Source organism: Mastigoproctus giganteus, chromosome 8 (genome assembly GCF_048544385.1).
Source record: "Mastigoproctus giganteus isolate SK-2022 chromosome 8, ASM4854438v1, whole genome shotgun sequence".
NCBI lineage: Eukaryota > Metazoa > Arthropoda > Arachnida > Uropygi > Thelyphonidae > Mastigoproctus > Mastigoproctus giganteus.
The window spans coordinates 211,081,696-211,096,558 of NC_143582.1; the positions used below are offsets into that span (position 1 = coordinate 211,081,696).

General features: G+C 39.0%; 1 protein-coding gene across 3 annotated transcripts in view; it reads left to right on the forward strand.

Annotated features, from left to right (window-relative positions):
• LOC150082242 (protein Obscurin-like) overlaps window positions 1-14,863 on the forward strand; it is an 865,351-nt gene that overhangs the window by 430,676 nt on the left and 419,812 nt on the right. The window lies entirely within an intron of this gene.

Here is a 14,863-nt window from a genome sequence, read left to right on the forward strand (position 1 = left end):
AAGAAAGAAAGCTTATGCAGCATCAGCAAAAAAAAAAAAAACCTCCCATTTCACCCCTCCATTCGTTCCAAATGCCTGTCCAGCTCAGCCTTAAATTTATTTAGGCTATCAACTTCCACAACAAAAGATGGAAGTCTGTTCCACCAATCAACCACTCACTGGCTAAAGGCAAACTTCCACACATCTATTCTACAACTGTCTTTCCTCAATTTGAATCTATGCTCCCTTAGGTTCTTAATCTGAGCAAGAGGAAGAATCCCATCAGCATTCAGCTTGCTCAAAGGCCTTACTCAAAGGCCTTGCCCATTCAAGGCCTTATACACCTCAATCAGATCACCTCGCAGGTGCCTGGCGAGGTGCCTGGTACTCTCCAGGCGCTGCAATTTGCAGAACTTAAGACTTTCTTGGTAAGAGCACCCCTTTGTTCTCCTCACCACTCTTGTTGCTCTTCTTTGTACTCGTTCTAGCAACTCTACATCCTTCCTAAAATGAGGCCTCCAGACCTGTAAACAGTACTCAAGGTGTGGCTTGACCAGTGCCTTGTACAATGGCGTAATCATCTCCCTGTCCCTGCTAGCAAAATTCTTATATATCATTGACAAGACTCTATGACCTGCCCTGGCAGCCCGTCTACACTGCAGTTGGTACATTTCTCTTGGGTTATTGCTACTCATATGCAGTACTTTGCATTTGTCAATGTTAAACTCCAGTTGCCACTTCTCAGCCCATTTGCCCAACTTGTCTAGATCCAGTCGGAGTAGCATACTGTCTTTACTGTCGTTAACCCTGCCAACCTTTGTATCATCTGCAAACTTGGACATTAATCCTGATATACCTTCATCAATATCATTGATGAATACACAAAACAACAATGGGCCCTGCACCGAACCCTGGGGAACTCCACTAATAACATTTGTCCATGAAGAGTGGTGTCCATTGATTACCACTCTCTGTTGTCTCCCACTCAACCATTCCTTTATCCAATGTAGCAACTTACCCTTAATGCCATACATCTCCAATTTGTACAGCAGTCTTCCATGTGCAACAGTATTAAAAGCTAGGCTGAAGACAAATTTGAGGTTGCTGGCTGAAAATAAATTTCTACATCTGTCTCACAACCATTCTTCCTCAATTTTAATTTGTGCCTCCTCATGTGAGTAATCTGAGCAACAGGAAGGATGATATCAGCATCAAACTTATTCAATCCATTCGGAGCTTTAAACACCTCAAAGACCTCCTCACAGGCGTCTAGTTTCCAAATGCTGCAATTTGCAGAAATGAAGCTTTTCCTTGTAAGAGCATCCTTTTGTTCCCATCACTAATTGCTGCTGTTCTCTGCACCTGCACCAATAAATCCAGTCCTTCCTAAATGAGGTCTCCAGACTTGTATACAGTACTCAAGATGTTGCCTATCCATTGTCATATAATAGGATAATCATCTACTTATTCCTGTTGGCAAAATTGCTATATATCACTGAAAAAACCCAACAGGTTTTCCTGGCAGCCTATTTGCACTGCACAGAAAACTTCATATCAGACTACACAATTATTCCTAGGTCTTTTCCATTCTCCACTGCTCTGAGTGTGGTACCACACAGTTGGTATGTTATTTTGGGATTGCTGCTACCCATATACAGTGTCTTGCATTTGTCAATGTTAAACTTCAGTTTCCATTTCTCAGCCTGTCTGCCTAATTTTACCAGATCCTGTCATCTGCAAACTTGACTAATATGCCTTCATCAGTATCATTAATAAATATTGAAAACAACAATGGGCCCAGCACTGAACTCTGGGCAACTCCACTAATAACATTTATCCAAGAAGAGCCATACCCATTGATAACAACTCTCTGCCTTGTCCCACTCAACCAGCCCTTTATCCATAGAAGTAACTTTCCCCTAATGCCACACTTCTCCGATTTGTAGAGCATTCTTTGATGTGCAGTATCAAAAGCTTTTCTGAAATCTAAGTACATGATATTAAAATAATTTTTTTCCATCAAGTTACTTTGTCACTCATCCAATCAAACTGGTGAGACTAGACTGCTCCCTTAGCAAATCCATGTTCTGACTGCAGTATAAATGCATTTCTTTGTCTAGATGGTTCTGCATTACTTCTTTAACCAGTGGCTTCCATTATTTTTTCTGGAACAGAAGCCAAGCTAAGAGGTCTGTAATTACTCATGTCACTTTTTTATCGCTCTTTGTGAATTTGGGATACATTTGCAAATTCTCCAGTCCCAGGCACGCTACTATATAACTATAGGTTCTAATACTTCTCGTGTTTGGGGTTTTCATAAAAAAAAAAAAAAATCCATAGGGCTCACCCCCTTGAATCCAAGGATGCTTGCATAACATAATTATGGCTAAAAGCTTGCTGCCTTCTTTAATATAATAGGATAGTTCCCAATACCCTAGGTGACTTTTTTGCATTTAGCATCAACAAATTCTCCTCCACTTTCCTCTCTGTGATCACAAAGTTGTTGAGCTCACTATTAGAATTTGATACACTTCTGTTGTCTCCATCCCTAAAAATTACCTTTGTGAATTTAGATGTAAAATACTTATTCAGTTTGTCAGCAACTTGAGGGGGTCCATCCACTGCTAAACCATTTATATTTAGTGGACTAATGGGATTCATCCTCTACCTTTTAGGGTTTACATAAAGAAGTCCTTGCTGTTTATCTTTTGTCTAGCTTTTGACCTAAGTTTCTTTAAGTTTAAAATGATATATACATTCAGAAATCTGGCTTAAGTGTGAGCCTGATTTTCATTTCTCTTGAAAACTTGGGGAAAAAAGGAAATAGACTCAGTGCTACATTGGGAAATGTCCTTAGTTGATTAACAGAATATCTATTGCTTTAAACTATTAACATTTTACTCAAAACTGTAATAAAAGGTGGTCTCTACCAATATAGTGCTGAGTCCATTTATTTCACTTTCATTCATTATATGGCTTATTAACATTAGATGTATAGTGAAGAATGCCACAGGCTTTTGCTGCACTGGCCCAAAAAAAGTAGCATTTCAAGCTTTCATATGAGCTTTTTAAGAAAAAAAATATGTAATTGAAGTTTGTTTGAAACCATGAGTCTTTAAAAAATTAGTGTAACTGTATGCCTTCCCACAAGGCAGTAAGACCACATGCAATCTGCTCACTTATATATAAGGTGAGGAAAAGGTAGGTATATAGTTGCCTCTTTTATTTCAGGTAAATAATACATATGGTGACTGAGAATTTGATAGTTGATGAATACAAACAACAGTGAAAGACCAAGAGTGTAGAATTCATCCATAAATGGTGAGGGTGAAGTCTTCAACACCAATTCCCCAAGCTGGTTATCCAACTAAAGACTTTGTGACAGATTCAACCAGATAGGATCCATGATTAATAAACCAGCTAGTGGTTTCAACCAATAATTATTACCACCCATGAAAATGAAATTTTAGTCATCTGCACATTCTTTATTGCAAAGTCCAAAGAAGTCAACCAGGAGGGCTTCCTAAAGAGTTAGAAATTTAATACAGAACTTTTTGTTGTATTTTGGAACCTTTTCATATGAAGCTGTGTCAACGAAGGCTGATACACAATTTGCTAGAATATGATCAAAAATGATCTTGCAATTATGCAAGGTCATAATGAGTAAGTTAAGATAGAGCACTATACTCCTGGATCTTATTTGGTGTGACAAAACTTGCTGTAGATTGTCAGGCCGTGTTAACAGGTACTGTGTTTACTGGTCATCTAAAACCCTTCGTATCACATTAGAAGTGCAACTGAACCAATGTGGTACTACAATTTGGGGTGTAATTTTATGTTTTGGAATCATTAGACCTGTTTTCTTTTTTTATAACAGCCATAGAACCCAATCATGCAGAATTGTTTTTCCAAAAGGATAGTTCTCTGCTTCATTATGCTAGAGAGGTGCATACTTTACTAGACCAAGATTTTTTTTAAAGGTGGATTGATCAGTAAGGGTCAGTTGGATAGCCATTATGGTCATCGGACCTTTCTTTTGGGAAATCATTAAGGACAAAGTGTACAGCTGGAAACTCTTTACCATCAGTGATTTCAAAAACTTCATCACTGACATCTTTTAGGAGGGGGAGGACAAACAAAGATCTTTGCCAGAGTGTTTCACAGTGTGGTAGATAAACTCCAGGAATGTGTAAACATTAAGTAAATATTTTGAGTACCTAAGGAATTATCATATATGTGCTTATTTTCGTCTTACACATTTCATACATAATAATTTTGTAACCTATAAAAATTAAATAAGCGACTGTATATTTAGTTTTGCCCCACCCTGTAGTATAAGTTCTGCAGAAGATAACTGTTGAATGAAGCCAATAAATACACACAGATTATGTAAAGTAAACAAGTATTTTTTTAACAAAAGAATAACAATAACACGTGAATGTTATATTCACTTAAAATTTCAAAATTTTAATGCTCAACTACTCAAAATTAATTCAAAGAATATACCAATTTCCCTTACTCTTATCTCAGGTAACCACCTTCTGTGCTATAATTTATTTATTCATTTATCTTATTCCACCTTCATTGTTATTTTGTATTATTAATCCTGCTTCTCACACAGTTGCTCCTTTAAATTTAATTTCTTTCTTCTGCTTACTGTATTTTATCGCTGTTTTATATTGTTAAATAATGCCATTCCTTTCCTATCTTTTACAGCCACTTCTGTTCATGCAATTAATTAGCATTAGCAAGGGCACATGATGCAAGAAAGCAAGCTTATATAGCATCAGCCAAAAAAAAAAAAAAAAAAAACCACACACACACACACACACACACACACACACACACACACACACACACACACACACACACACACACACACACACACACACACAGAGCCCCTTCTCATTTTACCCATCAATTCCCTCCAAATGTTTGTCTAGTTCTGCATTGATCTGTTTAAGCTATCAACTTCTACAACCACAGATGGAAGTTTTTTCCAGCAATCAACCACCCGCTGGCTAAAGGCAAACTTTTGCACATCTATCCTGCGACTGTCTTTCCTCAATTTGAATTTATGCCTTCTCAGGCAATTATTTTGAACAAGAGAAAGAATCACATCAGCATTGAGCATGCTCAAACCATTCATGGCTTTATACACCTCAATCAGATCACTTCACAGGTACCTAGTCTCCAAACACTATAATTTGCAAAAATTTAAGCCTTTCTTCGTAAGAGCAACCCTTTGTTCCATTCGCTAATCTTGTTGCCCTTCTCTGTACTCTTTCCAACAGCTCTACATCCTTCTTAAAATGAGGCCTCCAGACCTGTATACAGTACTCAAGGTGTGGCCTGACAATTGCCTTATACAAGGGGATAATCACCTCCTTATCCCTGCTAGAAAAAATCCTGTATATCATTGAAAAGACACCATGAACTGCTCTTGCACTGCTCAGAAAACTTCATATCTGTCTGCACAATTACCCCCAGGACCTTTTCACTCTCTACCACTTTCTGTGTAGTACCACACAGTTGATATGTTATTCTGGGGTTATTGCTTTCCATATGCAGTACTTTACATTTTCAATGTTAAACTTCATTTGCCACCTCTCAGTCCATCTGCTCAACTTTTCTAGTCCTGTTGCAGCAGCGTACTGTCATTAGTGTCATTAACAACCCTGCCAACCTTCGTATCATCTGCAAACTTGGACATTAAGCCTGATATACCTTCATCAATATCATTGATGAATACACAAAACAACAATGAGCCCAGCACCGAACCCTGGGGAACTCCACTAATAACATTTGTCCACGAAGAGCAGAATCCATTGATTACAACTCTGTCTTCTCCCACTCAACCATTCCTTTATCCATTGTAGCAACTTACCCTAAATGTCATACCACTCCAATTTTTACAGCAGTCTTCCCTGTGCAACAGTATCAAAAGCTTTCCTGAAATCCAATTATATGGTATCAAAATTATTTTTTGCATCCAGTTCCTTTGTGACCACATCATAGCAGCCAATCAAATGATTCAAACAAGACCTCCCTTTAACAAACCCATGCTGTGTCTTAAGTATTACTGTCGTCTTTTCTAGATGATCTTGCAGTGGTTCTTTAACCAGTGACTCCATTATTTTCTCCGGAACCCAAGTTAAACTAACGGATCTATAGTTACTTGTCACCTTTTGAACCCACTTTGTGAATTGGTGATACATTTGCACACCTCCAGTCCATGGAGTTCTCCCCAGCATCCAAGGAAGCTCTCATAATTATGGCTAAGGGTTTGCTTACTTCCTTTGCTGCCTCTTTTAATATAACTGGAGAGATCCCATCCACCCCAGGTGCGTTCTTTATGTTTAACTTCAACAGTTTCTCCTCCACTTTGCTCTCAGTTATTACAAAATCACTTAGCTCCCTGTTAGAGTTTGATAAACTTCTGGCATATCCCTCCTTGAATAATTCCTCATCTGCGAACGTAGATGCAAAATTCTCATTTTGTTTATCAGCTACCTGAGCATGATCATCAATAGTCAACACATCTATGTTAAGTGGTCCAATCTGTTTCATCCCTTTCCTTCTAGAGCTCACATAAGTAAAGAGGTCTTTGCTGTTTTTCTTTGTATCCTTGGCCAAAGATTTCTCGTAATGTGCCTTCGCCTGCCTAACCTCTTTTGTGACTTGATTACAGACTAGCTTATATCTGCCGTAGGCTTCTGTGTTGCCTACTAATTTATATGCATCCCATGCATTTTTCTTCTCTGCCACAAGCCTCGTTAATTCATCAGACATCCATTTAGGCCTAAACCTTGAACAGTATTTCTTAGTTGGAATGAAAAGCCTAGTATCCTCCAAGATTAAGTCCCTGAAAGCTTCCCATTTAGAATTCAATGTTGCTAACATCATCAGTTGATCCAACTGTATAGAATTTAAAAACTGTCTGAGACCCATATGGTCACCTTTACGAAAGCTAAAGCCCTTTGCTTTACCCTTGATGGTAGTTACATCTTTAAGTAATTCCCACATCAGTACATTGTGATCACTGTCACCCAGTGGTTCCTTTATCTGCAAATTCTTAATGCACGAATAATCACTGCTGATTATCAGATCAAGAGCGTTACGCCCTCTGGTTGCCTCTCGAACATGTTGCTGTAGATAACAGTCATCCAGTAAATCCACAAATGTCTTCAAGTGTGTGAGTGACCAACCAACCCACAAGTTCCAGTCAATTTCTGGAAAGTTAAAATCCCCCCTCTATTTCTCTGCACAATTGCTCATTATACTGATCAGATTCATTAGGCCTGTAACCTAATGAAGAAAGGCACCTGGGCTGGATGGGATCTATCCAGTAATATTAAAGGAGGCGGCAAAGGAACTAAGCAAACCCTTAGCCATAATTATGAGAGCATCCTTGGACTCAGGGGAGGTTCCCACGGACTGGAGATGTGCAAATGTATCCCCAATTCACAAAGGGGGATCGAAGGGTGACACGAGTAATTAGAGACCAGTTAGTTTAACTTCTGTTCTGGGTTAAATAATTGAGTCACTGGTTAAAGATGCATTGCAGGATCATCTAGAAAAGACTGCCGCAATAATTCAGACACAGCATGGGTTTGTTAAGGGAAAGTCTTGTCTGACAAATTTGATTGGATATTATGTGGTTACAAAGGAACTGGATGCAAAAAATAATTTTGATATCATATACTTGGATTTCAGGACAGCTTTTGAAACTGTTGCGCATGAAGACTACTGTAAAAATTGGAGTAGAATGGTATTAAAGGTAAGTTGCAACAATGGATAAAAGGATGGTTGAGTGGGAGAAGACAGAGTGTGGTAATCAATGGGCGCTGCTCTTCGTGGACTAATGGTATTAGTGGAGTCCCACAGGGTTCAGTGTTTGGTCTACTGTTGTTTTCCATATTTATCAATGATATTGATGACGGTATATCAGACTTAGTGTCAAAGTTTGCAGATTATACAAAGGTTGGCAAGGTTGTTAATGACAGTAATGGCAGTGTGCTACTGCAACAGGATCTAGAAAATCTGGGAAGATGGGCTGAGAAGTGGCAACTGAAGTTTAACATTGACAAATGCAAAGCACTGCATATGGGAAGAAGTAACCCCAGAGGAATGTACCAACTGTGTGGTACTACACTTAGGGTGGTAGAAAATGAAAAAATCCTGGGAGTAATTGTACAGTCAGATTTGAAGTTTTCTGAACAATGCAGACAAGCTGCAAGAGCAAGTCATTGGGTTTTGTCAATGATATACAGGAAGTTTGCTAGAAGGGAAAAGGAGGTGATTGTCCCTCTGTATAAGGCAATGGTCAGGCCATGCCTTGCTTACTGCATACAGATCTGAAAGCCTCATTTTATGAAGGATGAAGATTTGCTTGAACGTGTACAGAGAAGAGCAACAAGATTGGTGAGGGGAATGAAGAGATTCTCTTACCAAGAGAGGCTTAAGTTCTGCAAATTGCAGTGGCTGGAGACTAGGCACCTTCGAGGTGATCTCATTGAGGTGTATAAGGGCTTGAATGGATTGAGCTTACTGAATTCTGATGGGATTCTTCCACTTGTTCAGATTACAACAAATACGGAAAATACAAAGGATGCGGAAAGTTCAGGGAATGACCACCGCATATACCCGGAGCAATATGGCCTTAGTTGCTAATGCTCCTAAAAAAAACCAAATAAAAAATAACAGTAACGGAATACGAACTTAAGGGGGCATAAATTCAAATTGAGGAAAGACAGCTGTAGAATAGATGTGTAGAAATTTGCCTTCAGCCAGGGGGTGGTTAATTGCTGGAACAAACTTTCATCTGTTGTTGTGGAAGTTAATAGGTTAAATAAATTTAAGGAGGAACTGGACAAACATTTAGAGGGAAATGGTTGTGTGTTTTTTTTTTTTTTTTTGCGCCTAATGCTATGTAAGCTGATATGCTTCCTTTCTTGCATCACATGTCACTATTACTATTACTATAGCATTAGCATTAGCATTAGTAGAGGCATATGATGCAAAAAAGCAAGCTTATGCAGCATCAGCAAAAAAAAAAAAAAAAAAAAAAAACCCTTCCATTTCACCCCTCCGTTCGTTTCAAATACCTGTCCAGCTGAGCTTTAAATTTATTTAGGCTATCAACTTCCACAACAAGGGATGGAAGTCTGTTCCACCAACCAACTACCTGCTGGCTAATGCCAAATTTCCGCACTTCTATCCTACATCTGTCTTGCCTCAATTTGAATTTATGCCCTCTCAGGTGATTATTCTGAGCAAGAGGCAGCATCCCATCTGCATTGAGCATGCTCAAACCATTCAAGGCTTTATACACCTCTATCAGATCACCTCGCCGGTGCCTAGTCTCCAGACACTGTAATTTGCAAAACTTAAGCCTTTCTTTGTAAGTGCAACCCTTTGTTCCGTTCACTAACCTTGTTGCCCTTCTCTGTACTCGTTCCAGCAGCTCTACATCCTTCTTGAAATGAGGCCTCCAGACCTGTATACAGTACTCAAGGTGCGGCCTGACCATTGCCTTATACAAGGGAATAATCACACACCTACTTTCATTTTCCCTTTCCAGTGCTTATGTCACACCAAACTGACTCAACATTGCATTGTCCACCAATTTCAATTGGATGCACTTCCTTAGATTTTATGTGTTTCTTAACTAACTGCATAACCCCTCCTCCCTTCCTGTACTGTCTATCCTTTCTGTACACTTTGTACTCCCCAAATTCCAATTCTGCACTGCTTATATCTGTGTGACACCGTGTCTCTGATATCCCAACAATATCCACCTTTGATGTCCTGACCAACACTTAAAACTCATCAGATTTATTAACTATATTCCTAGCATTGGTGTATATGCAAGTATACATGCACCGTTTTCTACTCTTAGTTACCCTAACACAGCCCATGTATTTACTTATTCCACCATGACTCCCAGCAGTCTTGGAAATCTCCAGCACCTTGCTTGCTTTCTGGGCTGCTGCTCATTCTAATAGAAGCAGTGCAAGAATCACTTTTTCCTCTACCTGCGGCCACTGTTAACCTTTTAGTCTGTGTATCCCCCAAGCTAGCAGTTTGCCGACCCACCTAATACTGTCTTGATAGCATCAGCAAATATTCTTGCACCCTTTCTATTTACGTATATCCCATCCCTGTAGAAGTAGTCTCTCCAACATGCACAGACCATGCTGAAAAAATACTACCCCTTGAGCCTTGCAGAATCTCTCCAGGGCCGAATTGATTGACAAGGCTCTCATCATATACTCCCTCTTGTCATGTCTGGGCAGAATTGCAGACACTTTCACATTCAACCCTAACTCCCGACTTTTTTCCAACATTGACCTGTACTTGTTGAGTAAATCTGCAGATCTGTTACTCTTAATGTCATTAGTTCCAACGTGTACAACATTATCACCTTTTGTGCCCATAAAATATGATATCTGCTCTACACCGTCATCAGCCTTTGCCCCTGGCAGATGTTGCCTGGTCCTGTTCCACCTATCCTTCTTGCATAGTATATTTTCCATCTCTCTCTCTCTGACAATAGAGTCACCAACAATAACTAGTTCCTGTGGGACTAGCGCATTCTGCCTTGGAGATTTCCTCTGTGTTGCTTGATGCACAGCAGTGAGCTGGGCAGCTGAGAGCTTGATGGGCCCCTTATTAATTGTTTTGAGGGCATTTACCCTACACCTCAAACTCTCATAAATGCCCATCAGAAAGCTGAGTTGGTGCCTAATTTCCTGACACTCTAGACACCTAGCACACACACAAGACATCCTCCTTGGCTAGATCATGTCCCGTTTTAGAAAGATCTGCAAACCTTTCACTTTTCGCACATTTTTTGAGACTGTGATGCATTGGTGAATCGCTCCCTTTGTTTCTCCCCTGAGCCACAGCACTCTCACTAGTCTGTGAAAGTTGCTTCACAGCTCTAGTCTGGGTCATGATTTCTATTTAAATGTAATTTAAATAACAATGAAATTTAGTAAGATTAATAATATGTAGGTTAATGCAAATGTATCATTTTAACATAGCTATCTACCAAAGTAGTTAAATTAATTAATTAAATAAATTAATTAATTAAATTGGCATCATTTTGATTATATCTCATATTGTGACTTCCTTCACAACGAGTTGCCATGGTATTGTACTACCTCGAATAAATAACACTTCACCAGTGGAGAAGACTATTGTTATTTATTCTCAGCGGATTCTACCACCCAGACGGCATCGTTTCAAAGCTTGTTGGCTTCTCTTCAATAAGCGATATAACAATATGTAAAAAGTAAAGTGCAGCCATTATCAACCCACTGCAGGATGGAAGCCTCCTCAACAATTCATGCTGAGGGAAATAGGCCATAATCTGCCACGCTGGTCCAGTGCGGGTTGGCAGATCGACCGTATTCAGCAGTCAGGGGCTTGAACCCCGGTCTACTCAAAGAGCGTGTGCTACTGCACTCCCGCTCCTGCCCACTCGGCTACGGAGGCCGTTTTATAACAATATGAGATATAACCAAAACGATGTCAATTTAATTAATTAATTTAACTACTTTTGTAGACAGCTGTGTTGAAATGATGCATTTGCACTAACCTACACATTAGTCATTCTACCTCGTAGCATGAGGCCTTTGCCCTTAAATTCTTTATAGTCTATATCACTACGCACCATCAGGAATCTCTCAAATTGTGAAGTTATACTTCATAACTGGGTTGTCACTATTGCAACACCAGGGTACCTGCCCACCCACCAAAGAGAAGCCATCAAGCTTTGAAACGGTGCCATCTGGTGGCGGTATCCGTTCAGAATAAATAACGATAGTCTTCTCCACTGGTGAAGTGTTATTTATTCGAGGTAGTACAATACCATGGAAACTCATTGTGAAGGCAGTCACAATATGAGATATAACCAAAACGATGCCAATTTAATTAATAATTTAATTAATTAATTTGACTACTTTGGTAGATAGCAATGTTAAAAGGATGCATTTGCACTAACCTACATATTAGTCATTCTACCTCGTTGCATGAGGCCTTTGCCCTTAAATACTTTATAGTAAGATTAATAAATATTTTTGATTAATTGATAATACTACACTAAGCTGATAGATTCCTAATACAGTGCTATGTATTATGCTATCGAGTTTTACGTTATACCTTATGCTATCAGTCAGGGCCGACCGGGCTAGCCGAGTGGGTAAAGTACCTGCCCGGCAACCCAAAGGTCGCGGGTTCGATTCCCGCCTTGGGCTTGGATCAAAGTACTGCAAAAACCTTGGGAGGTGCAATATGGCCACAGAAGCCAATGCGCCAACAACTACCAAATCAAATCAAATCAATCTTATGCTATCAGTTTGAGATATATACCTTATGCTATTTCTTATTGAGTACAATATGGTGGCTAATTCAACAATATTGGAGCCAACAACACCGGTGAGTCGTAACTTCCAAAAATCAATAGTTAAATTCAAAAAAAGAAGCTAATGAACGCTACTAAACCTATTTACTATCTTTGTAGAACACAGTGTAGTTTGTTAATTAATGAAGAATACAGTAAAATATCAAAACTACTTATCCATTTACAGCAGCCAAAAATCCATCGACTGTTCTCTTCCACGACCAGAGTGCCCTCAAATTTGGAATACTGTATCAAGGTGTGGACTTAAAAAAAAAAAAAGACATTAAGCTTCTTGAAGAGCCTAAAGATAAGCAACATGCCTGGTGAGATCAGCAAAAGGGTACCCATATGAGAAAAGACTTGAAATATATGGACTACAGGTCTTAGTAACTAGGCACCTTAGAGGGAATCTGATTGAGATCTGTAAGGCTCTGAGAGGAGATAGTAAAAGTGAAATGTTTACATATAGTTATGATACTAAAACTAGGGGACATAAATTCATATTGCAGTGAATGGGTTAAGACTTAGTTCATATTTTATTTCTTACAGCAGAGGGTGTCTCTCCAGGAGAAATTCATAAGCACATGTAGAAAGGTGTGTGTATCAACAACTCTCTCACACCCGCAAGACTGTGTGTATGAACAAATCATTACTCTGAAGGATAACTCTCACTTAGGACAAGCTTGCATATTGTTAGAGAATAAAATATTATTTTAGATTTGCCTACACCATCATCCCTGAGAGATTGCAGTACAGGAGTGTCTAAACAAAATGGGTTCACATGTATGATTAAGAACAGAAACATTTGTGAATCAGAAATATTTGGAATGTCTGTACTGCCAAACACAATACAAAGAGGAACAAATCATTCTTGAATTGTATAGTCACTGTGACTGGCAGTGGAAACATCAGTGATCGTTATTGCAAAAGAAATTTAAGACTTTTGAAACACTGGAAAAGTTATGCTCATGCTGTTTTTCAATTCATAGGGACTGGTGTGCTATTTTATGACTCTATAAACTGCTCCTGCGTTTCTACTACATAAGTTTGCATTTGGTAGCATTTAACTACAGCTACCATATTTCAGACCATACTTGCAGTTGTTCCAAATCTTTTTGAACCAGCATAGCCTGGTTCTCATTGTTAACCACCCTCCCAACTTCTCAGTCACTAGCAGACTTTGACAGCTTCTCCTGCTGTATTCTCTGAATACCACTCCTTCTGTATTCCTGTATTCCCTCATTAATATTATTTAGAAAGATAAGAAACAAGAGCAATCTGAGCACTGGTCCCTGAGGAACTCCACTTACTACTTCAGTCCACTCTAAAGAATTCCCATTTATGACTAACCTCTATCTCCTTTCCTTCAACCAACCCATAATCCACTGATAATACTCTGTGGTACTACACTGACAGTGGTAGAGAATGAAAAGGACCTGGGAGTAATTGTGCAGGCAGATATGAAGGTTTCTGAGCAGTGCAGACTGTCTGCAAGAGTAGCTCATGGTGTCTTGTCAATGATATACAGGAATTTTTCTAGCAGGGATAAGGAGGTGATTATTCCCTTGTATACGGCAATGGTCAGGCCACACCTTGAGTACTGTATACAGGTCTGGAGGCCTCATTTCAAGAAGGATGTAGAGCTGCTGGAACGAGGACAGAGAAGGGTAACAAGATTAGTGAATGGAACAAAGGGTTGCTCTTATGAAGAAAGGCTTAAGTTTTGCAAATTACAGTGTCTGGAGACTAGGCACCGGCGAGGTGATCTGATAGAGGTGTATAAAGCCTTGAATGGTTTGAGCATGCTCAATGCCAATTGGATTCTTCCTTTTGCTCAGAATAATCACCTGAGAGGGCATAAATTCAAATTGAGGAAAGACAGATGTAGGATAGATGTGTGGAAATTTGCATTTAGCCAGTGGGTAGTTGGTTGGTTGGTGGACCAGACTTCCATCCCTTGTTGTGGAAGTTGATAGCCTAAATAAATTTAAGGCTCAGCTAGACAGGTATTTTGAATAAACGGAGAGGTGAAATGGGAGTGGGTTTTTTTTTTTTTTTTTTTTTTTTTTTGGCTGATGCTGCATAAGCTTGCTCTCTTGCATCATATGCCTCTACTAATGCTAATGCTAGATAGTTCTACCCTGTTATCCTGACATGATCTTAATTTATACCATAACTTCTCATGAGGAACTATATCAGCAGCCTTACTAAAATTCAGATATACAAGTTAAATGTATAAGCTAAATATAAGTTTAATGTATAAGTTAAAATTGTTTTTAACATCCAGCTGCTTTATAGGTTAGTCACGCAAGATCACCTCTTCATAAAACCATGCTTTTACCCATATAGATAACATCCTTTTTGAGATAGTGCTATATTTCATCTTTAACCATAGACTGCATTTTGTTAACAAGGTATCAGTTAATCTGAAATATACACTTATGCCCAGAAGCTTTTAATATGATATCTGCCAGT